This window comes from Triturus cristatus, chromosome 6 (genome assembly GCF_964204655.1).
Source record: "Triturus cristatus chromosome 6, aTriCri1.1, whole genome shotgun sequence".
NCBI lineage: Eukaryota > Metazoa > Chordata > Amphibia > Caudata > Salamandridae > Triturus > Triturus cristatus.
Window position 1 is genome coordinate 1,334,722,683 of NC_140589.1, and position 26,129 is coordinate 1,334,748,811.

The window sequence follows — 26,129 nt, forward strand, 5'->3', positions numbered from 1 at the left end:
AAACAACAACTTGGTATCAAGTCAGTCGGGAAAATGCACAGGAACAATCAGCTGTTCCAGCTCAGTACCCATAGTCATAAGTCATACCCACGCCCCTGACTCCCATTATAAGCAAAATACTCCTCCTCCCCAAAAAAGAACTTCTAAAACTTCCCACGTCTGCTCGTTGGATAAAACAACGAATGTAGAGTGTCACCAGTTAGAAGTCCCAGGTCCTAGCCAGGGGCGGCTGACCTATAATGTCCTGGATCTGAGGGAGAGGGGGGCAATAGGGGGGAAAGGGGTTTTTCTAGGTGATATCAGTCTCATGCAAGATACACGGATAAGCTCACCACCACACCCAATCCGTCGAAACAGATCACACAGGGCCTCGCAAACATCATCCACAGAAGCAATAGGCCAGATCCTAGTTATTTCTGCATCAGAATCACAATAGGGCACAGGGCAGCCCCATGACTCCCTTTGGTATGGCAAAATAGAGACAACATTGCATGAGATCTAGGGAGGTGCCCAACGACCCACAAAAAGAAGCCCAAAAGTAGTCCAAAACAAAGTTTCCAGAAAATGGGTGTAGTCAAAACACTTAACTCCCTCAGGGTGGACCTCATTACACGCCACGTGTAGGGACCAGAGAGGCATACACATGTAACCAGAACTTGTTGCAATTGCCGACAACCCCCAAACTGCGACATTCCCCCTTCCTTTCACATTACTCCATGCCCGTGTAGGTCAAACAGTACCATCTGAATCAATAAAGCACACGCACACACACACACTTTAGGAAAGCTTGGGTGTTAGGGGGCTGACAATGAAATGTCCATGAAAATAATAGTTAGATAAAAGGAATCATCCATATGTCCACGAAGATCACTCCATAAAAATATTCCCCTCTGTCATGGCCAATGAGCCACAAAATATAACTTAGCCGATCCATGACTAAACACTCACTGCTCCCTAAATAGCTCCCCTGACTGGAGCCACCTTCCGTTACCTCACTAAAATGTTGCGCAAAATGAATGTACAGAATACTCCCGAAAAAGAAAGGCACATTAATTTCCTGAGACTGAATGATGATATTTGTTGTTCTAAGCTAACCTACAACCCACAGCCCTTATCCAACAGGTCTGCAATCGAGCCATGAGTGGACCACCTTTACAGTGACCTGCCACATCTTCAGCTGCAACGACCCAAACCTCAACAAGGCCCAAGTGTGCATGGCAAAGACAGCAGACTGTTTTTACAGACATTGTTCAACAACCTCTTTTCACACTGTGCTAAAGCAAAGACACAGTGAGAAGACTGCAGATTTATTCTCTGGAACCCATCCCAAGGTCTACAATTTTCCAAAAGTTATGTATATTTGCATCATTGTATACCATCTGATTGGTATGGGTGTGGCTGCATCCATCCATAGCCAAAAAACTACCTAGCCATATAGAGCCTACCTGAATATTTCTACTGCACTTGTGCAATGACCTCTCCCACCTCAATTACAATTCCACTGAACCAAACACTAGTATCCCACACACACTACACAGTGCACTCTTAGACAACACATAGGGGTCTATTAGTATGGCAGGCGGATCGCCACCGCCCAAACGGCGGTGGCGATCCACCCGCCATGCAACAGCACCCACAGGCCATACTGATATATCGCGAGAAGACCGTCCGCCGCTTTTCCGCCCGGTCGACCAGGTGGAAAAGGGTTTAATATGGTGGCGGTGTCTGCTAGACACCGCCATCCATATTAGCATGCAGGCGGAGAACAGCCTTTCCGTGGTGGCGTTGCCGCAACGGAAAGGCATGCAGAGTTCAGAGTTGGGGGCCTGTTGTGGGCCCCCAGAAAGTTGGGGGGGTGGGGGTGCCCATGGGGGGTACCTATGGTACCTCCCTGCATTTGCATGTACAATGCGGCAGGCACTGTGTGGTGCCTGCCACTTTGTGCATGCAAATGCACGACATGCATTTTTACCATTGCGGCGGGTGCTGCTGAACACACCGCATGCCGCAATGTTAAAAACTGTGTGATGCGCCCGCCAGTGTGCGGGCGCATCCTAATCTCCCCCACGGGACCGCCGCACATATGGCTTTGTCCGCACGCCATCCTGACGGAAAACGGGATCGCCCACCATCCTAATGATGCCCATAGTATCAGCACATGACTGCTGTGGGTGCCAAAACATCAGCCAGGACCTGCTATTTCTGCTCACTGATACCACACACCGCAGGCACAGACAGGCTTTATTTACCCCAAGAGATAGCCCCCTAAAAAGCAAAATGTCTCATCCACCTGTACCTGTGTAGGGTTAGGGACAAGATACAACCTAAAAAAGTAAAACCCTAAAGAGTAGTAGTAAACGTCACCTAGTATGAGACCAACCCCACAGCACTGTACCTTTTCACTCAGCCTAGGGGTGTTCAAACCGAGCTAGACAGGATGCACAGTCAGGGCCCTATAAGGGAGGACACTGTTTGGCCTGAGATTTTCCAGAAAAAAGGTTTGTGGAACAAGCCAAACCACTGCACCAGTGGACAAACACATCCACTCCCGCCTCCGTCTGTGGTCCCAGGGTGACCCTTAGTGTATCTGGGGCAATCTTCTTTAATAATAAACGAACCCCAGATATAGAGTTCCAGTGCAGGGTCATTCACCTCAATGATACATGAGGAAATGAGTCTCATAGGGAAGGGATGAATACCCCATATCAGGAAATCTGGGATGCTGAAATAGATAGGTACACATGGCTAGAGGGAAAGGGGCATCCCCGAATTATACAGAAACTTACATTGTATTCCTTGTCTTTCAGAGGCAAAGGAACCATTTCACTTGGCATGAATGAGAATTGTGGAGCAATACTGCACGTATCAGACATGCAATGGGGCACCTCCACAATGGTGAATATCTACTGGCAATGTGGGCGGAATTTACCTATGCTCAGCTCGTTCCTAGATGGCAGGTTCTCTGTGCCCTGAGTCGTAAACATACACACACCGACCCTGGTCATCCCTGGAGAAGACCTGTCCGAGTTGTTCCAATATCCGCTACAGAAGAAAACAACTCTATTGAATCAGGTTTGAGAGAAAAGAACTGCAGATTATTTTGGCTGGGCTCAGTACAAGGACATTATGGAACAATTCAGTTTTTTGACACTCATGTAAATGTGGGAGGGTCCATACTCTTCACCCAGTAAACAAAGGCAATCGCCCTTTGATTGTTGATAACCAGGTATGAAATGCTTAAGATGATCAAAAATTCTGAGCTCAGCCTAAATGCTATCAAGGAAAAACCAAGAGCCATTTGCTATATATACAGATGCAGTATCAGTATGTGTTGGACTTGATGATCGCGATGGAGGGTGGGGTGTGTACCAAAATTGGTGCATCCTGCCGTGTATTATCCCCAGTAAAGACCTAGACAATGGGACATTAGCTTTTGCCATCCAAGCACTGCATCATCTACAAGCTGATATGAACAAGGAGGGAGGTTCCTCTGAGTAGGACTGGTCAATATATTGATTTCCTGGCTCCCCGGGTGGGTGACCAGACTGTGCATGGCATTGCTTTCGATTATCATTTTTGTGCTATTTTTGTGTGGTTTCCTACAAAAGGGGGTTTTCTGCTGCAAAATCACAGCCCTCAAATTAGGTTAAATGTAAGTAACTAGGGAGGTATTAATAGAAGCAACAGAAACATGCCGTGCCTAGAATAATGTAACTGTCATGAAGTATGGGTTAAATGATTTAGTTGAAAATTCAGCTAGAGGGGAAATGTTAATATTGGAAAATACGATGTAATTGTATGCCATGACATATGTATACATAACAACAAACTCGAATCACCGTTTTCGAATACTCCGATATGACTTCCCAAGCAAACGTGAGTCAGAAATTTGTGGTCATACAGGCTCTGTGACCTAGGCCTTAAGCAACTGTTTGGCAGACCGCAGGTGGTGTGATATGTAGCCTGTAGAAAAACTGTGTGAAAAGGAAATACCTTGATTGATCTCACAGAGAGGCAGCGACATAATAGTGGTCCAAGAAGACTGTCCCTAAAAAACACATTTTGCCGGAGGGTCACTACACGCAGTGATCACGTGCTCCCCATTTTGATCATCTAGACACATACCAACTGGCCTGCACAGTGTCCATGCATACAAGCGCTTCATACCAGGTGATTAAATGTATGACTCCGTGACTAGGCCCGGATTTCATTCTCTAAAGGAATGTTCAAATCGTTTTATGACACTCTGTGAAATGTATACAAGGATGGCCAAAACCAATGTACTTTGAGACAGCCATCAGACCCTGACTCTGTCACTGTTCTCCCAGCTGCAGCGTTTAATTAAGCCAGTGCCTCTTGTCTTTTATTTTCCAAGGTAAATTCACATTTGAGCAACAATTACATTTCAAATCATTCCTTAGCTGCGAGTGCGGCAAGTGAAAGGCATCAGTCAAACTGAAGGAACCATGTTTGTGTCTGTTGATTTATTGGTGTTTGCCTGTAAGTGACCATTACATTTTTGATTCATTGAGGGAAGTTTTAGAGGATGATGTAAGTGAGGTTGAGGATGATAATTATCTGATGTGTACTTTTTTAAAAAAGTTTGTATCTTGTTATATCTAGGTTTTGAAAGCCTTATGCAAAAAAAGTGTTGAGTGTGATAACGAGGAGACCTAGATTGATCCCAGCACACTGCTTACAAACATAGGTACAGTAAAAACCACATTCAGGCCAGGCACACTTGGCCTCTACCCTGTGGCGCCTGTAGTAGAGTAACAGACATATAGGATTGTTAGTACCAAATTCATGATCACTAAGAAAGTAAGGTATAAAGAATATAATTTCTAGTAACACTAAATGGATCAAACATATATGAAGTTAACGAGACAAAAATGGAATTTCTGTTTCTCTGTTTTCTTACTTCATGTGTTTATCCAAGTCTTTATGGCTCAGCAGAAAGCATCATTTTGTATACTCACTTCGTGCTAACAATGAGATGCAGACAGCATTCACATGCTGCTGAATACACAGCTATCACCTATGGAAGACTTGATGTGAGTCCTGTCCGGCAGCTTTGTATAAATACACATATAAATAGGGGCTAAGTATGATAATTAAAAGTGTGCACTGAAGCAGTGATTCTTAACCAGTGGTCCGGGGACTCCTGGGGGGTCAGCAAATCCTATTTAGGGGGAAATGACTGCTTAGAAAATATTAACAGATTAATAAAGTGTAAGTAAATAAAGAAGCAGAATGAAAAATTGGTGGCTAACATTTGAGTTGGTATCCTCAGATTGATTTGTGTGAGCATTGCAAGTGCACCCCCTCCCCTGCGTCTTGCGACCCTCACGGTTGAGAACTTGCGCTTTACCAACCCTGATTGATTAAAATACTATGGAAGATTAAGGGCCTCAATTGGATTTAGAAAAGCTCCAGCCTTCCCATTAAAATTGAAATTGTGATTTTTTTTAATATTGGTTTGTGAATTAAATAAAATATTCCTTCATGTGTGCATTTGTTTGGGGAATGCTTGTTTTTGTATTTTTAATCTATTTGTTTGATCAGTTCAAATGTTTGAAAATGCTTAGGGCGGGCTCCCCGGCTTCCAGTATTGACTCAGTGGGGGTCCCCAGATTCCAATAATGATTCATTGATGGCCCCTGGGTTCCAGTAGTAATTACGTGGGAGTCCTCAGAAGTCAAAATATTAGGAGAAACTGCACTAACGTATTGTGAATCGATATAAAACACACACATCCATTCTTACACTAGGAACAGTAAAAAAAAATGTACAACGTTGTTTGCTGTTGCATAGTTTGCCTTTATTGGGAACATTGAGCGCGAGACACAATGTGCCAGTAGAACAGTCTTGGTGAAAACTGCTAGGCACATGTAATGAAAGCAAGAAATATGAGGTACATCAATGTATGCCGGCTCAGACGTGCCGGAAGGGCTGCATGCACTTTTCTAAATATGCCACCTTGAGCCTGGCATTATCTGACATTCAACAGATGCGAATTGTAAGTGAATGCAGTTTAAACAACAATAGTGCTGTTCATATATGAAGTCTCCCTTCCTTCCTTCCTTCCTTCCTTCCTTCCTTCCTTCCTTCCTTCCTTCCTTCCTTCCTTCCTTCCTTCCTTCCTTCCTTCCTTCCTTCCTTCCTTCCTTCCTTCCTTCCTTCCTTCCTTCCTTCTTTCCTTCCTTCCTTCCTTCCTTCCTTCCTTCCTTCCTCCCTTCCTTCCTTCCCTTCCTTCCTTCCTTCCTTCCTTCCTTCCTTCCTTCCTTCCCCATTTACTCAATCTATTCTAAAAGGGCAGCTATGAATATCAATAAAATGATACGGTATGAGCTGGTACATTTTTCTCTGTGTTATGATAAAGGTATTACACCTTGTTTCTGTTTTTACGGGTGAAAATGAAAAGAAAGATGTTTCCCTTCCTAAACCCGCTTTAAATAGTGGAAAGCCACTTCATTGACTATAGTTGTGACCCTAAAAACCTGTAAAACCTGTTACTGGTGATTTGTGCTATTGCACAAGATGTCTGCTGTTAATTTAATTTGTACATTAGTTCTTGCATGTTTCCCATGCCCCCCCGGAGGGCAGATGCAAAGTTCAATAGTCTGTTCATGTTTCTTTGTGCTTATTGCATACTGTTAGGAATTGGGTTTCTGGTTGGTTAGGGTATGCATCTAAGCCAGGCGTACTCACCACTCCAGTGAGGACAAATTAGTTACACACCAAAGATAACCCCTGCTCACCCTCTGGTAGCTTGGTGCAGAGCAGTCAGGCTAATAATCAGAGGCAATGTATAAAGCATTTGCACAACGCACTCACACAGAAACAAAATAAATACACCACAAAATTTAAAAAAAATATATATGTTATATTGTACATAAAACCAGACCAAAATATTATGAATCAAAAAACTGTGCATACTATGCAAATGCTGAGATAGTACTTGTTATCCTGGACAATGCAAGAATCAAAACGACATACATCAGTAAGTACTTGGCACATGATGCAGATTAAATTTTCACCTTTAATATAGACAATAACCATTGCAGATATCACTTGCCATGCATGGAACACCTAGTTGCTTTTCAAAGTAACGCCGTATCTTTAGAAAACAGTGACCTAAATATCATAAAATATCCCATTACATTAAGGTGCTCCGGTGCTAAAGTAGATCGTTGGTCTATACAGCACGTCCTATCCAGGGGTCATGAAAAGATAAAAATCACAACAGCACTGAGTCGGGAGGTACTTCCTCATAGTTTTGTTGTCATCAGGACAATATTTAAGAACAGGGAGTGTCAGGGGAAAAGCTCCCGCCTCGGGGGCTATGCAAGGCTTCTCACACCACACCACATATTGTTTGGAGTTTAAGGCTTGGCAAGTATTTTTAAATTCCAAGTCAAAGTGGCAGTAAACTGAGCACACAGGCCCTACAGTGGCAGGCCTGAGACAGGTTTGAAAAGCTACTTCTGTGGGTGGCACAAGCAGTGCTGCGGGCCCACTAGTAGCATTTCATTTACAGGCTCTGGGTTAATAGTATACCACTTTACAAGGGTAATACAAGAAAATCAAATATGCCAAACAGGTGTAAACCAATAATTTCATCTTTAGAGGATAGATCAAAGGCACTTTAGCACTGATTAACAGTGGTAAAGTGCCAGAGTTCTACAAAAAGAAGGTCAGAAAAATAGGCAGAGCAAAGCAAAAGGTTTGAGGATAACACTGCAAAAAGGGCCTGGTCCATCACATATGTTAAATGCCTCTTCCATGTTCAGCTGTCATTTGTTCACAATAGTGCAGTCAAGGTCACAACAATCCAAGGGCTTGATATTGATAAACTATTATTGAAGGGAAACTTTTTGTGAATGAAATAGTACTTTGTGAACTTACCTGTGTACTAATTGGTTTGGTCACAAAATACTCAATCTCACAGGGTCTCAGAATGACCTGCCTAATTAATATTCAATTAGACAGGTTGCAAATGTGACGCAATGTGATTGGCTCCAATCACAGGGATGGAGGCCTACAAGGAACAACAGACAATTATCCCCATGACTGTGTTCCGAAACAGATGTTTTCCTTTTTTGTAAAGCAGCCAGTGTTCCATAAAAGAGATAGCACTGCATCTCAAACAAAAAACAAAAATCTATTTTGGGAAACTAGAGGGGGAGGACCACACTGCCTTCGCCCCTTGAGGCTGCCAACACGATTACCAAAGGGGAAGGGGTGCAAACGGGATCCCATCCTCTTTGCGATTTAGTTACCACCAGAACTCACTGTTTACAGTCATAAACCAAAAATAAATTCCTTTCCACATCAGAAATAGAAAGACACTCTTTTTCTACTGATGTTTGGAAAGCATCGCAACACTACCTTAGGAGTTGTAAATAATTGTCCAGTTGTAAAAGGGCTTTTGTACAAATTGCAGCTGAAAACCTGAAACTTTGCAAATCACAGTATCTGAGTTCTGAAATGGTCTTTGTATATGAAACCCCAGGTTTTTAGAGAAAGTCACTGGGTGCAGCTTCTTAATCGAATTTGAGAGAAATAGGTTCAACTAGTTTTATTTGATGCATTCCCCTCTAGCAGAAACGATTCCTGCTCATTTTGCTTCATGCAAGAGTAGTTGTGTTAAATACCTGTTTTTGTTTCTAAGGTGCATGCACATATGTCTTCTGGTACCCCAATAAATCGTTCATCCTAGCTATGTAAATTAGTGACGGGCAAACAAAGGCTGAAAATTGACTAACAGTAAAAAGTAGCAAAACCACCAAAGGTTTGGATGGCTTCAACACTTCTTACCGTCAGCAATTCCAAGACGTGCTGCAACTTTCCATTATTCACTATTATACCTCTCAGTTTCTGAAGAAAGTATGTTACCTAGAAAAAAAATCCTTTTGAGTATTGCAACAAAAATTAACAATCACCTATTCATTGCATCACCCTCTTCTTTTTGTCCTCCTCCTCCCTGTCCTTAACATTGAGGCAACTCCGCCTTCGATAGAGGTTTGTGAACAAGCTTGTGACCTCTGATCTGCACTGTTTGTAGATTTCTTCTGTTTCAATCATTTCACCATAAATGGTCATCCCGCCTCACCTCACAAGGTTTGTCAAGAACTTACTAATTTTATTTATGTTTATCCTAATTATTCAATGCAGTGTGTACTTTTCCCTCAGATGGAGTCTGATGCTTTCCACTTTTGCTTTGGCAGATGCAGGGGGTGTGAGCAAGAGAGAGGGAGGCGGAGCGCAGCAGTCTGGAGGGTTTGTGGAAGTTCATTCATCAGTTGATGTATGCTGGTCCTTGATCGTGGAGGGCTTTGCAGGCATGGATAAGCATCTTAAATAGGCATCTCTTTTGGATGGGGAGCCAGTGAAGCTTCTTGAGGAGGAGAGTGATGTGGGTCATTTTGGGGAGGTCGAGGATGAGTCGGGCTGCTACATTCTGAATGGTCTGTTGTCTCTTCAGGAGATAATTGGGCATTCAGACACAGAGAGCATTGCCGTAATCCAGCCAGCAGGTGACTAGGGCTTGGCTGACGGTTCATCTGGTGTTGACGGGCGCTACGTGAAGACTTTCGTGAGCATGCGAAGAGTGATCTGGCTTTTCATGGATCGTTTGCTGTCCAGGATGATGATAATGTTGCAGGCATGGTCTGTCGGTGTGGGTGAGGACCCTAGTTTGGAGGGCCGCCATGAGTCGTTCTATGGGAATGTGCTGTTCACAAAGATCAGCACCTCTGTTTTGTCAGTGTTGAGTTCCAGGCAGTTATTGCTCATCCAGTCGGTGACGCTTGTCATGCATCTGTGAAAGCTCGGGGATGAGTGGGGTGTACCTGTGCAGGATATGATGTTCAGTCCATAGGTTCTGACGACGTTGGCCAGGGAGGTCATGTAGGTGTTGAAAAGTGTGGTGCTCAGCGATGAGATTTGAACCATGCCGCAGATGATGCTCTTGGGCTCCGAGGTAAAATTAGTGCCCTTTTACAGCCTATGGCTTTTGAGCAAATTTATGTGAAAATTGTGATGAAAAAAATACTGTCTTTGATTTTATTTTTTCAAACATTTCTCAAGGAGAGAACCATGCGAGCCCACCCTAGAAGAGGTTGGGATCACTCGCTTTGCTTGCTCGCTACAATTCAGGGTAAGTATTAAAGTCCACCACCTTTAAATGTCACAAGCTGCCACTACAAGTACAGAAGATAAACTGGATGAACAGTGGTTACTATCTGCAGCTTCCACTACACTTTAGGTATTGTACAATAAGTAATTCCAGCAGTGCAAAGTGAACTCTTCTGATTAAATCAATAATTAACTAAAAAACAGGATTTTTAAACAAGTTGTTGTCATATTTCATTATTGTGAACACAAGAAAAATGATGTTTGAATAAAATGTTCACCTCTGTGGTTTGCATGAGTTATAGTGCCTTGCAAATTATAATAGTGCCTTGCAAATTATCATATATCATGTGTTAACAATAACTAATAATGTAACACAGTTCCTATTAAATATATGTTCTATATCAGTTTTTGAAAATATTTTACTCCTACTAAGATTAATCAATACATTTCTTGTTGCTGTATACTATAGAGAGATCTATTAGAGCAAGAAAGTTTGTTACATAAGTAAGTTGTGCTATGTGTGCTGCTCTGTGTGTTGTGGGATTATGTCTTCTTCAAAGGAACACACAATGTTTTATGTAATACAAAGAGAAACAAGTAAGTTCCCCATGCATACCATGTCAGCACCATAACATAGGTGATATCTAAAATAGACATTTGTCTGTGTTGTGTTGTATATTAATCATGCAGTTATTATGGAGCTTCAGCAATATCAATGATTGCAATGTTATCCAGGTTAAGATCAGGTGGCATAACATCCTGGGATGATTCGAACTCAAAGGTCATATGCTGTCACTACCTGAGATGCCATTAAGGTCAAACTGTGTGAGATGTCGATTCCATTACTCCTAGCATTTTGGTGAATTGACAGCCAGTCATGACCTAGTCTACACCTATGGACGGAAATTAGCATTTCTCACCAGGTCTTCCTTTTTAAAATATAATAGGCCTTGAATATGAATTACAAGCACCTATGTGATTCTGTTCCAATAACAGGAATTACTAACTCGATCAGATTTAGGAGATCTGCGGGAACACCATAAAACCAGTGTGTTTCACACAGTGGTTTTGGCTCCCAAAAGTCACAGAAATCCTTAGGTGAAACTGGGACAAAAAGTATAATTAGGGAGGGATCTGACGCAGCAATAGCAATTCGCCCATAGTACTCAACGGTCCAACACATGATACTGAGTAACTCCACACTTGTGGAGTTAACAATGTTCCTGAAAGTGGTAAGTAAGATAAAGCAAGTTTACTAGGTGCATTACCCTGGGCTACTGGGGCCTTTGTAATGAGCTGCTCAGTGATCTGCTTTCTCTCAGTTTCCATTAGTTTGTCCAAATGCATAGAAAGTAATTTCTTCATATGCTCATGAAATGGAAAAAGCATCACACATATAGACATTCACTTCTCAGTTGAACTCTAAAACGAGGTGCAAAAAATGAAATGTGAAATGATAGGACCTTCACAAGAGGCAGTAGAAATCCTTGCAGTTTGTTTCAGGCAGAATAATCTAAAGAACGCACTGCAATGAAGCATTTAAACGATGGAGATTTTAAAGAAAACTGACATTTCAATTGGCAATTTATTCAAGTGTATTAATGAAAACCAAATGACTCATCTGAATCCAATTTGTTTCTTGAGAAATAATAAGCATTAATTTAACATGCTATCATACATGTAATCAACCTTGCATTAAACAAAAATGAGCTTCATTACATAAAAAATCTTGGAAAATTGTTTTCTGTACAAAGGTAGCATATAGTTTGGGGGGAAAAGCCATTTGATATAGATATGAGATCTAGTTTGTAACATAGCTCAAGTTGGTATATGTTTATCTGCCATGTTTTTTTGAAGCACCCAAAAATTATTTTCATTCTATAGATGTCTTTTTGCCCACAGACAACCTGACACTAGGCATGACTATAGGGATATATGACACACAGCTATTGATTCTTTAATTTAACAACATGTGGCCAGATTACGTAGCACGGATCACAAAATATTTTTGCCACCAATGTGGTAATTTATAAACAGACCTATCTACTAATAGGTCAATTTGCAAATTACTGACTCCTAGTGGGTTGAAATTCAAAGTACATAATGAATATTAAAGAGGTAGGTCATAAATTGCAACCCATTAGGAATTGAAGCTATCACAGAGATGGTGGCTTACTGAGGTAAGCAGACCACCATGTCTCTGATTGCTTTTGAATAAAATAAATCCTTCTGTTTAAATGCAACACATTGTTTTTGTTTGAATGTGTTTTAACATAAAACAAATAAGGCAGTGGTCCATGCACTGCAGCCAACTCCTTGCAGGTAGCCAACCCCTGTGCACATCGTGTGGATGGTCACAGGCCTTGGCCTGCAAGTAGCCAACCCTATGCCAAGTACGGTTTTCTGCAATACTAAAAAGTATTCTTGGCTCATCAAGGGATAAACATATTGTTAAAGCAGATCTATCATCTTTCTCCAAAAATGACCAATATTTTTAATCAAATGTATATTTTAATAATTCATACAATGCAATGCTCATTATTATAAAAATGTTTAACAAAGTATTAATAAAAACACTTGTCTGTGACTCTTTCTTTTTACATACTTTGTATTATTACAATTTGTGGGTGAAAAATGTCAAAATGAATAGTCAGAAACATATTGTTTATTTTTTTTTGTTTTTTAAAACACCAAATCTCTAAGTCATTTTAAAACAAAAATGTTGGCCCAGAGAATGCATCACCTTGCTGGGGCTCCTTGCTCTTCAGCTGGAGTGGAAGGTGATTGCATTTCTCAGCCAAAAAATGTTAAAGCAAAGACTCTAGCTCGGAGTGCCTTAAAAAACATATGGTAAGTTCTCCTGAGGACATGGATTTAATGCAATTGGGAGACCTATTTTTTTAATGCTGCTGGGGGTCTGCTGGAATCCCTGCAGCCTCCAACAACATTAAAAAAGGCTTAGCAAAAGTCCTTCCCTATTCTAGATTCACCACTAAGCTACAAAAACAATAACAAATAAAGTTTTTGCAAAACATTATGGGGCACACCTTTAAAGGAGCAGTGAATAATAAAAGAGAGCAGGCCGACAGCCCTAGACTTCAGGGCCCCAGTGACCCCCATCCCCTGGGGTCTCTGGTATGTGCCCCAGTGATCACCTGGGGCACCCACAAACCACCACACTGGGGGATACAGGGGGCCCCAGACGTCTCCCCAGCCTGCACTATACTGGATGCTGCATGAGCCGACACGTCTGTTTGCTCACTCCCGAGCAGTAGTAAATTATAGTTTCTTGCCCGGGAGAGCACGGCCAGGGTATGCCCGCACTCTCCCAGGCAGGGTACTATCATGTCCTGAGGTGGACCCCACAAGATACTGTAAAGTATTGTGTCAGAGGGATGGGGTCCTCAGGGCAGATGCCAATAAGGGAAGGGTGTGTGCAGCCACTCTCCACTTTGGAATTTTTTTGGCACTAGAGGATAGGGTCCCTGGAGCACAAAAGAGGTTCAGGGAGGTGAACGCCCACTCCTCGTTTTGATTAATTTGTCCCCATTAGATGGATGCCCCAATTTCCCATCTTGATTAATTTGCCCTGGGAGAATGCCCCGAACCATCAGTAGTTCGGGGAGGAGGGCTGCGCACTCCTTCCCCTTTTTGATTTTTATTGTCCTGGGAATGGGGTCCCTGATGCCCATTCATGTCTTGGGGAGGTGGGCCATATGCCCCCTCACCCTTCAATATATACTAAATGAAAACACAGACATTTTCTTTAAAAAAAAAAAAAAAAAAGGTCTACCACTGGAGTCCCAAGAAATTGGGACTTTAGAAGAAAGAAAACAACACATCCCAATGGATCCCTTCACACGGCCTAGAGGTGCTGGGTATCCTCACCCTGTCCCCTTATATATATATATATATATATATATATATATATATATATATATATATATATATATATATATATATATATTAATTAGACCAAGGACAAGGGAATAATCAAAACCTTAATCCATGGGAGCCTTGGTCCTGCATTAGCCCTCTGGACAATCAGAAAGCTCGAATATTTGAAATTGGTTTGAGGGACTTCCAACATAGTCCCTCAAGCCCAACCATCCACATATACAGATATATTTGAGCCTTAATTTCTCAAAAACTGCTGAACAGATTTACACCAAATCACAAGAAGCATGCTTTCTGGACCAAGATCTAGCATCCAGTTAAATTTGGTGTATAACCATTCAGCAGTTTTTGTGGTAGAGCTTCCTAAAAAAGTCTAAGGAAAATGCATGTGAAAGCTTTGTTTTGCTCCCCCTTTTTTTAACTAAAAAGGGAAAGGAGCCAGGTGATCCCTCTCCCTGAGCCTTCTTGGGCCCAAGGGAATCCCATCCCATGGTACCAGAGGTGGTTGTCCCGGTGCTCATCGGAGCGCCCACAAAGCACACGTTGGGGGCTGCGTGAAGTGGCCCATGGCCTCTGTGGCCCCAGCCAGCTCCCCGCATGCTGTGGGAGCTGGCATTGCTCCCGCCTGGAGGAAAAAGCAGTTTTTTTGCATGCTCAATCCGGGCGGAAGCATTATCTGTTCTATTTCCCTACCTGCAGAAGTGTGAGCAGGGAAACAAAACAAATGGCTGCTCGTAGCCAACATTCCTGCAGGCTTGGAAAGCATGCTTGCTCCCATCGAGCTGGAGATTTAAAAATGCTCTCACAAGGCGGGAGCAGACATATTTTTCCCTGCCTGCATCAGTGCTGAAACTGCTGTGTCTTGGGAGTGGGCTCCCCAGGACACTGTAACTTGTCACAAACCCTACCTGCGCCCCCTGTGTAGTGGTCTAGGGTGCAGGCATTGTGTTGTATTACCCCTGTGGCGCTTTATAGCATTCTATGATGCCATGACTGATGTTCCACAATTCCATTACACTTGAATCCCTACAAGTATCCCTCAGAACAAGTGACCTAATAGATTATCTTGCACCCACTGTTACTACGGCCGTGGTGTGGTTTTCCATTGAATCCCTGCAAGCTTCACCCAGCATCCCATGACTCAATAATAGGCCTTGTTCCTGCTGTTATGAGGGACTTGGTGTTGTTTTCCATTATGCACATTTGAGCATAAATTATATATTATTTTTCTGTTATTTGGTTCCGATCATCAAGTTGCACCTGCCCATTCTGTAAGGTCAAAGCGAGTGTACTAACATGGTTTCTTCAAGGGTTCGAGAACCTTCCGAACGGCCATGTGCCCCATATGCCACACATGATCTAGCTACATCCGTTGGGCTTTCGAGAGGTTATATAAACCCCACCCAACCCCGAGGCGATGCTTGGCCTTGCACTCTGCGGAACAAGCTTCACCCTTCACACTCACCTAAAGAATCCTGCCGGAACCACAAAGCGCTTCAGTCTTCTTCAAGTCCAAGTGAACCCGGGGGTTCCTGTGCCTTCAGCTCCTTTAGTATCTTCCTCCTCTCTCCCTCCTGCACAGCTACTCTGAGCTACTCTCTGAGTCAAAGCCTCTAGATCTTCTTCGAACTTCAGTCAAGTGGAAGAACTAGACTAATTTCTTGATATCACGTTAGTGCGCACTAATCCTCCCTTGTAGGAAGAGGGGCCAAGTATCTACAGCTACAAAGACAAAAATATTTCCTCCATGCCCTCTCTGTGATTTACTCTAGCACTTCTTGTGTGTTTATATTACAGACACTTCCTGCAACCTTGGTGCTACAACTGTGATTGCACAAGGATGAAAGACTTTAGCTTTGTGTTTCTCTGATGAACAGTAGTACGAAGAGAAAGCTGTTCAAAGTCTTTAATATATGGATGAACCTTGTACTCAAACCTGAATTCTTAGTTTACTCATGGGAGTTCGAGTAACTCCAACCTATGTTCAAAGCTTATCCTTGAGAGTACAAGTATCTCCAACCTGTGTTCCGAGTTTATCCTTGGGAGTGCAAGTATCTCCAACCTGTGTTCCGATTTTATCCTTGGGAGTGAAAGTAACTCCAACCTGTGTTCCAAGTTTATCCTTGGGAGTGCAAGTTACTCGAACCTGTGTTCTGAGTTTATCCTTGGGAGTGCAAGTATCTCCAACCTGTGTTGTGAGTTTGTCCTTGGGAGTGCAAGTAACTACAACCTGTGTTTTGAGTTTATCCTTGGGAGTGAAAGTAACTCCAACCTGTGTTCCAAGTTTATCCTTAGGAGTGCAAGTGACTCGAACCTGTGTTCTGAGTTTATCCTTGGAAACGCAAGTAACTCCACCCTGCGGTTCAATGGTATCCTTGAGAGTGCAAGTAATTCCAATCTGTGTTTCGAGCTTATCCTCTGGAGTGACACACTCCAATCTGTGATTTTGGTTACTCTGCTCTCATACTGTGCTGCTGATGAAACCTGTAAGTGTATGTCACTGAAGTTAATGCATGGTCATTGTATGTAGAGACTTGTTAGTGTACTGACAGTTATGTTTTATTATGTTAATTAGTTCTTTGTATAGCACGACGACTTGTCCTTGAGGGGGCATCTCGGCGCTGTGAGCAGCAGGTGGATGAAATGTGATATCAGCTGATTAAAACGGACAAGTTTTAACATTTTTTTAAAAACCTGTGAAACTGGTGCATGCTCAAATAAATATGAGGAGTCTGTTTCAGTAAAATGGAGCAAGGTAGGAGAAAGCCCGGCCAATGTATTTTGATGTACGAATTTGCCGGTGGCATAAAATAAGTTGATTTTTTGATCTTAGGTTCCTGTCAGGGAGATACAAGATACATCTGCCCTGTAGATATTTTGGACCTGAGCCAGACAAAGATTTGTAGGTCAGGCAGAGCAATTTGAACAATTTTCTCTTACTGATGGGGAGCCAATGAAGAGCTCTGATCATGGGGGCTAACAGTGTTTGTGGAGGCAAATTGTTGACCATGTGGGCAGCGGTGTTTTAGACCACCTGCATTTTGGATAGGAGCAATTCATTTGATGGGAGGATTAGGGCTTTGCCATAATCCCAGGAGCTGATGATTAATGCCTGGGAGAGTGTCTTCTGGGAGCCCAGAGGAAGCCACTGAAAGATTTTTTGAAGGAGGCGCAGTGTACCAAAGCAGGTGCCGCAGGTGGAGATAATCTGGTCCTTCATGGATAGTTTTTTGTCCAACAGTATACCCAGATTTCTGGCTGTTCTGCTGGGTGAAGGGAGAGGACCAAGTTCAGCCGGTCACCAGTCATCCATCCAGAGGAGCTGGACTTTACCAAACAAAATGATCTCAGTTTTGCCCTATTAAATTGGAGACTGTTGAGTTTGATGGTAACTGCCTTCCCCTCTTGTTATTTCCAGTGCATTGCCTTATCGCAAAACCAGAGGTTCTGGTCCATCTACCTCACAAACGCAGAAGGTCTCAGATGTGACAAATCCCAGTACACAGTGTCGCACAGCCGCTGAGCAGAGCCAATACCAAAAGTTTCTCTTTTCTCATTTTATCCTTCATCCGGAGGGCCGTGGGTGATCTAAGTAGTTTAGTCCCTTGATCTTGTGCGGCTCTGAGAGGGATAGGAGGTTCAGTATTGCCTCCAGTATCATCTCTGGGGACCAGGTGAGCGTATGACAGAAGGCCAAGCCTTGAATGCTTCCACCCCTCGGACAACATGGATGCCCAGATACAAGTTCAGGACCTGGCCCAGGCTCTTCACGAGGACACCCTGAGTAATTTAGATTTGGCAAGGGCTTTAGGGGATGTACAGTATGACATTTAGTCCTTGCAATGGGAAAATCAGTTGCTTGAGGATGAACTGATCAGATGTCACCCTCACCATGGTTATCTGAGGTGAGGACTGGGGCGGGTACCAAGAGAACACATCTCATACTACAACCCCCACCATTTAGCTAATTGGGAAATCTAACAAGCACCTCCACTACTGGAAATCCTAATCCTGTTCATGTCATAGTTACCACTCCAGTCCCAGTGTCTTGGCCCTGCCTGAACGATTCTTTGGGGATAGTCACAATTTTGATGCATTCTGGAGTCAGTGTCAGTTGCAATTTCTTTTTAAACCAGTTGCCTTTCCCTCTGATACTGCTAGAATAGCCTTTATCATATCCTATCTTTTGGTTACAGATGCTAGTTGGGCTATTCCCCTCATTGAAAATAATGATCTAGTTTTATATGATTTTGGAAGGTTTAAAGAGGCGATGTGTATTCTCTTTGCTATGCACACTTTTGTCCAGACCAGTGATAATGAGTTGCTAAAACCCCATCAGGACAGTAAGGAAACCCAGTGGCCAGAGGAAAATAGGACTTCCCTCTTTTACAGAGGGCTACAGAATTACTTAAAGGATTCCCTGGTGCGCATTGTAGATTTACCCTCTAATTTTTCAAAGTTCATTGACTTAGAAGTCAGGCTTGACCATAGTTTAATGGAACAGTCTGAGATAGCGTCTAAAAATCAGGACAATACAGACCCCATGAGATTGGGTGCTTGTGTTGTCCTCTAACTGACTAGGATAGAGAATATAAGAAGAAGTTAAACCTGTGTTTGCATTGCTGTAAAGCAGGGAATTTTGAACGAGAATGCTCTGCCAAACCAAAGGGAATTCAGAAGGCTAGCACCTCGACTTCTGACAGTGTTGAAAAGGTTAGCCTGCCCAGCTGACATAGGGGTCACCAGTAGGCCTGGGCGGTCAATTCCATTCTACTCGGGGAATTTGCGGAATTTGGGTAATTTTGCATTCCGCTGAGAATGCGGAATTGCCAAAAATTCCACGATCCGCTGCTTCGCGGAATTTTTTGCTTGTTCGCGCTTTCAAAATGCGTGTTCGCGAGATATTGCTCCCCGAGCACGCAAACAGCATTCGCGAACAGGAAAAAAACATTGCGAATGGGCGGAACAAGCAATTCCATGTGTTTACCGAACTTTTGCCTGCTTGCGGAGATTTTTTACCATTTCGCAGAGCTTTGCGTAGCCCGACTACGTAAATTACACCCACCCCAGTCACCAGTCAGGTACGGTTCTTGAACCGACCCCATTTACCTGGCTCAAACCTCACATAAGGGTCCATGACATTTAACAATACCACTCACCCTTGTCATTGCACCCTAACAGAGGCAGATTTTACTCATGCTAGTAAATTCAGGGGGCACAGGAAAATGTCTTAGATCTAGCCTCGGCTCGTTCCTTACATATCCCACGGGTTAGGAAAATTGAACCAGAGCCTCTCAGAACAATAGATATATCCAAGCTCTCTTCTGGGATGATTGTATACCAAGCTACTCTGCTATCCTTAGTATGTGGAAAAGGGCATCCTCAGACCTTAACCTTTGATCTCATTGATTCATCTACCTTTGGTGCTATTTTGGGAATCCCTTGGCTTCAGCTGCACAATCCTGCTATTGACTGGTCCCTTCATCTTGTCACCTTGGAATCTTTTACTGTCAAACTTATTGCTATTTTGATGTTCAGAAAGTTCTATCTCCCTTGACTTGTGCAGCCTGTAAACTAGACCCTTTGTCAAGGCTTTCAGTAGAATACCAGGAATTTCAAGACATCTTTGATAAATAAAAGGATACACAACTACCTCCTCATAGGGAAATTGGTTGCAGCATAGACTTGATTCCGGGCGCAACACTTCCCTGCCGTCATGATTACGCTTCCTTGGAGCCTGAGACAGAACATTCTCTTTTTGCCGAATTGGATAGAAAGAAGGTACCTTTTGAGTGGTTCCAGGAGTCCAATGATACCTTTCACTTATTCAAGGAGAGATTCACTATGGCCCGGGCACTTAAACATCCAGACCCCATGGAGCCTTCCCTTGTGGAGGCAGATACTTCCCAGGTAGCTGTGGGAGGTATGTTATCAAAGTGTGACAGAAGAACAAGTCACATGCACCTAGTTGCCCTTTTTATAGTAAGTAAGTAGAGGTTTATAAAAGTGTGCGAATGTCAAATGGTGTCATGTAGCTTGCGTCCTAGGAGAAGCCAAAAGATAGAAATCTACTTAGAAAGTGTTGAGAAGAGACAGGCTTTTTTAACATTTTCCTGAGATGTGTCAGGTTAGGATGAGATCTTAAGTAAAGGTGCATGGTGTTACAAAGCTTACCGTCAGAAAAATAAAAAATTCTGCCTCCCCATCTTACTTTGTTGATTCTTGGAATGGTCAATACTTTGGTGGCTGACCTTGACCTAAGATCATGGCTGAGACCATGCCAAAAGAATATTATTTGAAAATATAGAGGGCTAGTCTTGTGGAGCACCTTATGAACCAGGCAAAGAGCCTTACATTTAACCCTACTGCAGACAGGCAGCCAATGAAGGCCGAAGATTCTCTGAGGGAAAGGACTGAGGTTTGGGATTTTCAAAATTATATGTGCTGCAGCATTTTGGAGAGATTGTGATTTAGCAACAAGCACTTCTGTATGCCCAAATACAGCGTGTTGCAATAATCAATTTTGGGAAGGAGAAGAGCCACGATTACCATTTTCTGCAGATCCAAAAGAATGCCGGTAAAACCTTTTTCAAGATCCTGAGCAGATAGAAGCAAGAAGAGGTAACATGATTAATTTGCTCATAAAAGCAAAACTTACTATCAAATAGCACTCCTAAGTTCTTAACTTTCGGAACAGGTGTTGGAAGAGGGCCATGGTTGGAGGGCCACTAGGAAGTATTCTAGAATGTAGTATTATTTCTGGAAAGGAGTACCTCTGTCTTCTTGGAGTTCAATTTGAGATAATTCTCCAGCATTCAAGTTACAATATGTGCCTGGCAGTTATTAAACTTGTTGGCAGCCTCATCGACATTAGATGTAATTGACACAACGATTTGAGTGTCATCATTGTAGGAGACAACCGAAAAGCCATAGGACCGAATGTGTTTAGCCAGAGGGGTGACATCGATGTTGAAATGCGTGTGGCTTAAGGATGATCCTTTGGGCACCCCACACGGGATGGAGAAAGGTGAAGAGGTGAAATCACCAAATTCAACCACCTCCTCTCTGTTTGATAGAAAGGAGTTAAGGATGGGGAGAGCTGCATCTCTAATGCCGATTCTCTCTAGCCGGTTGATAGGCAAAGAACAGGTAACCGTATTAAATGATCAAAAGATTATTGTCAGCAGAGCAGAATTGCACAGTTGCTGAACGAGAGTTATTGGCCATTAAATTATGCTTTTAAGAATGGTGACATAATGTTCCGCCAGGCACACAGCGGATTAAGGCCGATCTCCTATCTAGATGGGGTTACACAAACCAGGACATTCTAGGACAGACGACAGACACCACAGAACATTGTAAGCTCAAAGCACATCTAAGGTATCTGTGGCCCAGGGCCCTTATTGAATAGAGTTAGGCAGAGTATGAGTCATGAAGAAATAAACTTTTCGGTGACTGGAGATCATAATCATGTCCCCAATGAGCTTCCTTACCATGGTACCACCTTATATGTCCCCACAAAAGAATTAAGAGAGGAAGTCTTAACCTGGTGTCATGACAGGAGGGCCTGGCCGAAAGTAGTTTGAGATTAGCAGGTCATCCAAATATCCAAAAGACCTTAACAAACTCTCAGCAATGGAACTGGCGACACACATTGTCCAAGGATGTGCATGACTATGTTCAGACCTACCCAATATGTTTGCAAAACAAGGCCTCCCATTCTGCCCCAGCAGGCTATATATGAATCTTGCCAGTGCCCCCACATTCTTGGCATACCATAAGCATAGACTTTATTACTGACTGCCCCAACTCCAATGGCTATACAACCATTTTGGTGGTAGTAGGTCTTTTTTCCAAGATGGAGCATTTTATTGCCCTAAAAGAAATACCCTCTGCCAAGACCCTTGTAAAACTGTTTGTTCAACAAATCATGCGGTTGCACGGACTCCCCTCAGCCATCATTTTTGATGTGGATGTGCAACTCATTTCACAATTTTGGTGCAGTCTTTGCACATTATTGGACATTGATGCTTGATTCTCATCTGCCTATCACGCACAAAATGCTGGGCAGACGGGGCAGGTAAACGGTTCTGGAACAGACACTGCAATGTCTATTGACCTATACTGGGAATTCTTGTTACCCATTGCTGAATTTGTTTACAATAGCTCACAGCATTCAGCCACTTTAATGTACCCCTTTTATTGTTTAACTGGTATGCATCAACATATGTTACACGAAAATGCTATACTGTATTCGGAAAATGTACTTTACATACAAGACTTTGTGAACCATCTGGCTGATTCACAACAGCAGGTGTTATCATACTTGCATCAGGCTAAGTTGATTATGGTAAAACATGTTAACAGACATTGATAACAACAACCAGGTACAAGGTTGAGACCAAGTTTGACTGTCCACTAAACACCTGTGATTACAGGGGCCACGGAATCTGCAACTCAGATATGAATAGATCATTAACTCTGTAGCTGTGAACATACAGTTGCCAGAAGATATACCTGTTTATTTATCCCTATTAAAGCCCTAGTGTGCCCACACCCATCCTGTTCTAACTCCCTCACCTATAACACTGGATGGTCATTTGGAATTCGAGATACAGAGAATCCTTTATTCTAATCATGAGAATGGATGCTTATTTTACTTGATTGCTGGTAAAGGGTATTGCTCTGAAGAGCAGTCTTGGGAACCATCCAGCGATGTTCATGCTCTTCACCTGGTTCATTCGTCCCATGCCCGTTACCCAGACAAACCACGCCATGTAGCTCGTTCCTTGCAGGGGAAAACTGTCATTATCCCCTCTTCATCCATTCTGTCATGACCCCTTCCTGCGCCCCCTGTGTAGTGGTCTAATGCAGAGGGCTCATGTTGCATTACCCCTGTTGCGCTTTATGGAACGCTATGATACCATGAATGATGTTAACCAAGGCCCATAATTAAATTACACTTGAGTCCCTGCAAGCATCGCCAAGAACCTATGAACCAATAGATTATCTTGCACCAGCTGTTACTAGGGCCTTGGTATTGTTTTCCATTGAATCCCTTCAAGCTTCCCCCAGGATCCTAGGAGCCAATGGCAAGCCTTGCTCCTGCTGTTACTGGGGCCTTAGTGTTGTTTTCAACTATGCACGTTGGAGCGAAAAGGATACATTAGTTCACTGTAATTTGGTTCCGATCATCAAGTTGCACCTGCCCATTCTGTAAGGTCAAAGTGAGAGTACTAACTTGTGTTTTCTTCAAAGGTTCAAGAACCTTCCAGATGGCCATGTGCCCAACATGGCAACCTTGATCTAGCTACATCTTTTGAGCCTTCAAGAATGTATATAAACCCCACCCAACCCCAAGTCATTGCTTGGCCTCGATCTCTGCGGAACAAGCTTCACCCTTCCCACTCACCTGAAGAATCCAACTGGAACTGAGAAGCGCTCCAGTCTCCTTCAAGTCTAAGTGAACCAGTGGTTCCCGTGGCTCCAACTCCCTCGATGTCTTCCTCCTCTTTCCCTCCTGAACAGCTACTCTGGACCCCCGCGACTCCCTGAGTCAAAGTCTTTAGATCTACTTCGAACTTCAGTCAAGTGGAAGGAGTAGGCTAAGTACTTAATATCAGGTTAGTGCACACTAATCCTCCCACAGTAGCAAGTAGTCTGAGTACCCCTGTCTTCAATGACTATAGACTTTTCCTCCATACGCTCTCTGTGATTTACTCCAGCGCTTCCTGTGTGTTTATACTCCGGACCCTTCCTGCAACCTTGGCCCTAGAACTGTGATTGCACAAGGACTAAAGACTTTAGCTTCGTGTTTCTATGATGAACAGTAGTGCCTAGAGAAAGCACTTCAGATTCTTTGATATAAGCATGAACCTCCAACTTGGGTTCCGAGTTTATCCTTGGAATGCAAGTAACTCCAACATGTGTTTCGAATTCGTTCTTGGAAGTGCAAGAAACTCCAACCTGTCTTCCGAGTTTATCCTTGGGAGTGCAAGTAACTCCGATCTGTGATCCGAGTTTATCCCCTGGAGGGACACACTCCAATCTCTGGTTATAGTAATTCAGCTCTCGTGCCGTGCTGCTAATGAAACCTGTAAGTGTATAACGCTCACGTTACAGCGTGGTCATTGTATGTAGAGACCCGTTGGTGTACTGATGGTAACTGCCCCTTCTTGTTATGTCCAGTACATTGCATCATTGCAAAACCAGAGATTCTGGTCCAATGCAAATGCAGAAGGTCTCAGAAGTGACAAATCCTGTAACGCAGTATCGCACATCTAAGGAGATGCATCACGTTGTAAAGCCCTGCGCTACATTATACCTGCATCAGGTATAATGCATGCAGGGTGGGCGTTCTGTCGCAAGGAAACCTCATAAAAGCGACTAAGTGAAATCTACAAGATTTCACTGAGTGACTTTTACGATGCCACTGCGTTAAAACCTTGCACCTGCTTGAAGCAGGCATAAGGAGTGACGCAGCATGGCTCTGAATAGGCATTCCTGACCATTGCTGGAGTTGCGTCGTGCTTATGACACAACTCCAGCAATGCATTGCCTTTCCGACAAAAGATGCATCACGCATCTGTCCGTCCTTGCACCACGATGCGCTGCATTCATCCATGGTGGCGCAAGGCTATTTTTCCATCACACAAATGAACTGGTGCTTCTCAATATGCAGAGATGTGCCAGTTCTTGTAAATCTGCTCCTCTGTTTTTAGAAAAAGACAAAGGGGACAAACTGCTTCACATATTAGCATATATTAGTGTAGCAAGTGCAGTAACACTAGGGCCCACTGGTGGAATGTTCCCACGGCATCCCAGTTATGGCTGTCTTAATTCACAAAATAGTTATGGGGTATTTTCCCTGCTATCATTAGGGCCCGGGACAACCATGCTGTGGAAAGGGGTGGGGCGCAAGGTGTGGGGGTTATTTTTTCTTCGTTGACCACCTGCTTCATAGAACCTTAGCTATCCTCAGTGCAGCTGCAATAGGCCAGTGTTTTTTGGTAAATTCTATTTTCATTGATGCATTTGTTTTTTTTATAACTCTCTCATTAGTGTGGATTATTGGTTGCAGAAAAATACTCCTGAATTTCTCTCATAATCCCCACACTCTCTTACCAATCCTGCCCTGCTCAGTTCCTTGCCATGAGGTTTGGGAGGGAGGCCCAACCCTAAAACATTTGGGTGCATAGTCAGCTGCACCAAATTTGGCAGGGCCGCGCTCCGACATTTTAAAAACGCAGGGATGAGCCATATTCACAAGAATACAGAGCACCCCTGTGTTTGTCCTGGCGCTGATGCTAAAATTAGATGCCTAGCACCAACGCAGGCACCCTTTCACCATAGTTCAAGGGTACGTTGCAGGGAATGATTGTTTATATGCAGGAAGGTACAATCACTAATGGGAACTTGTTACTTCTATGTGTGCTGCAGCACACATAGAAAAAACAAAAACGAGGGGAAATAAAAGTATTTCTCCTCGTTTCACCATTCTAACGCCTGCTCTTGCATGGCATTAGCTTTTGCTGCTCCCTCAAATCTACACCTCCTTGTAAATCTGGAGCAGCATCAAAAGCAAGGGGTGCTGTGGTGAAACTCCCACAGCAACACCCATTGCACGCCCCTTTCACGCTAAATGATGCGTGTAAAGGGGCCTTATTTACAAGGCGGCTTCAAGTCACAAAAAGTGGCTTAAAACTGCTTTGTAAATATGGAGAAGGGCATATTGCCAACAGAACATCCCTAAGGCGATATCCCCTTGTAAATATGCCGCTTGGTTTGGGGGCTCGTAGCAAATATGTTATAAGACCTCTGATGTAGAGGGTGAATCAGGAACATGTACCAATGGCTATACATCTTGCAATTCAATTACATATTTCTGCAGCCGGTTCCTCCTGCTTAAGTATGATAGACAAAATAAATTCACTTCCCGTTTTTTTCAGAATTTGAAGAATTTTATGAAACGGGTCGAAATCTGCCTTGGACATCGACCAAATACATTAGATAAGAAAGTTTTTCAAATTCATTTACATCTGTTGACAAGGTATCTGAGGTCACAATTTTGCATGTTATTTTGCAGTCTAGCA

The 26,129-nt window shown here is 43.1% G+C and overlaps 1 protein-coding gene across 2 annotated transcripts in view; it reads right to left on the reverse strand.

Annotated features, from left to right (window-relative positions):
* Positions 1-26,129, reverse strand: part of CHRM3 (cholinergic receptor muscarinic 3) — a 2,422,098-nt gene that overhangs the window by 2,029,780 nt on the left and 366,189 nt on the right. The window lies entirely within an intron of this gene.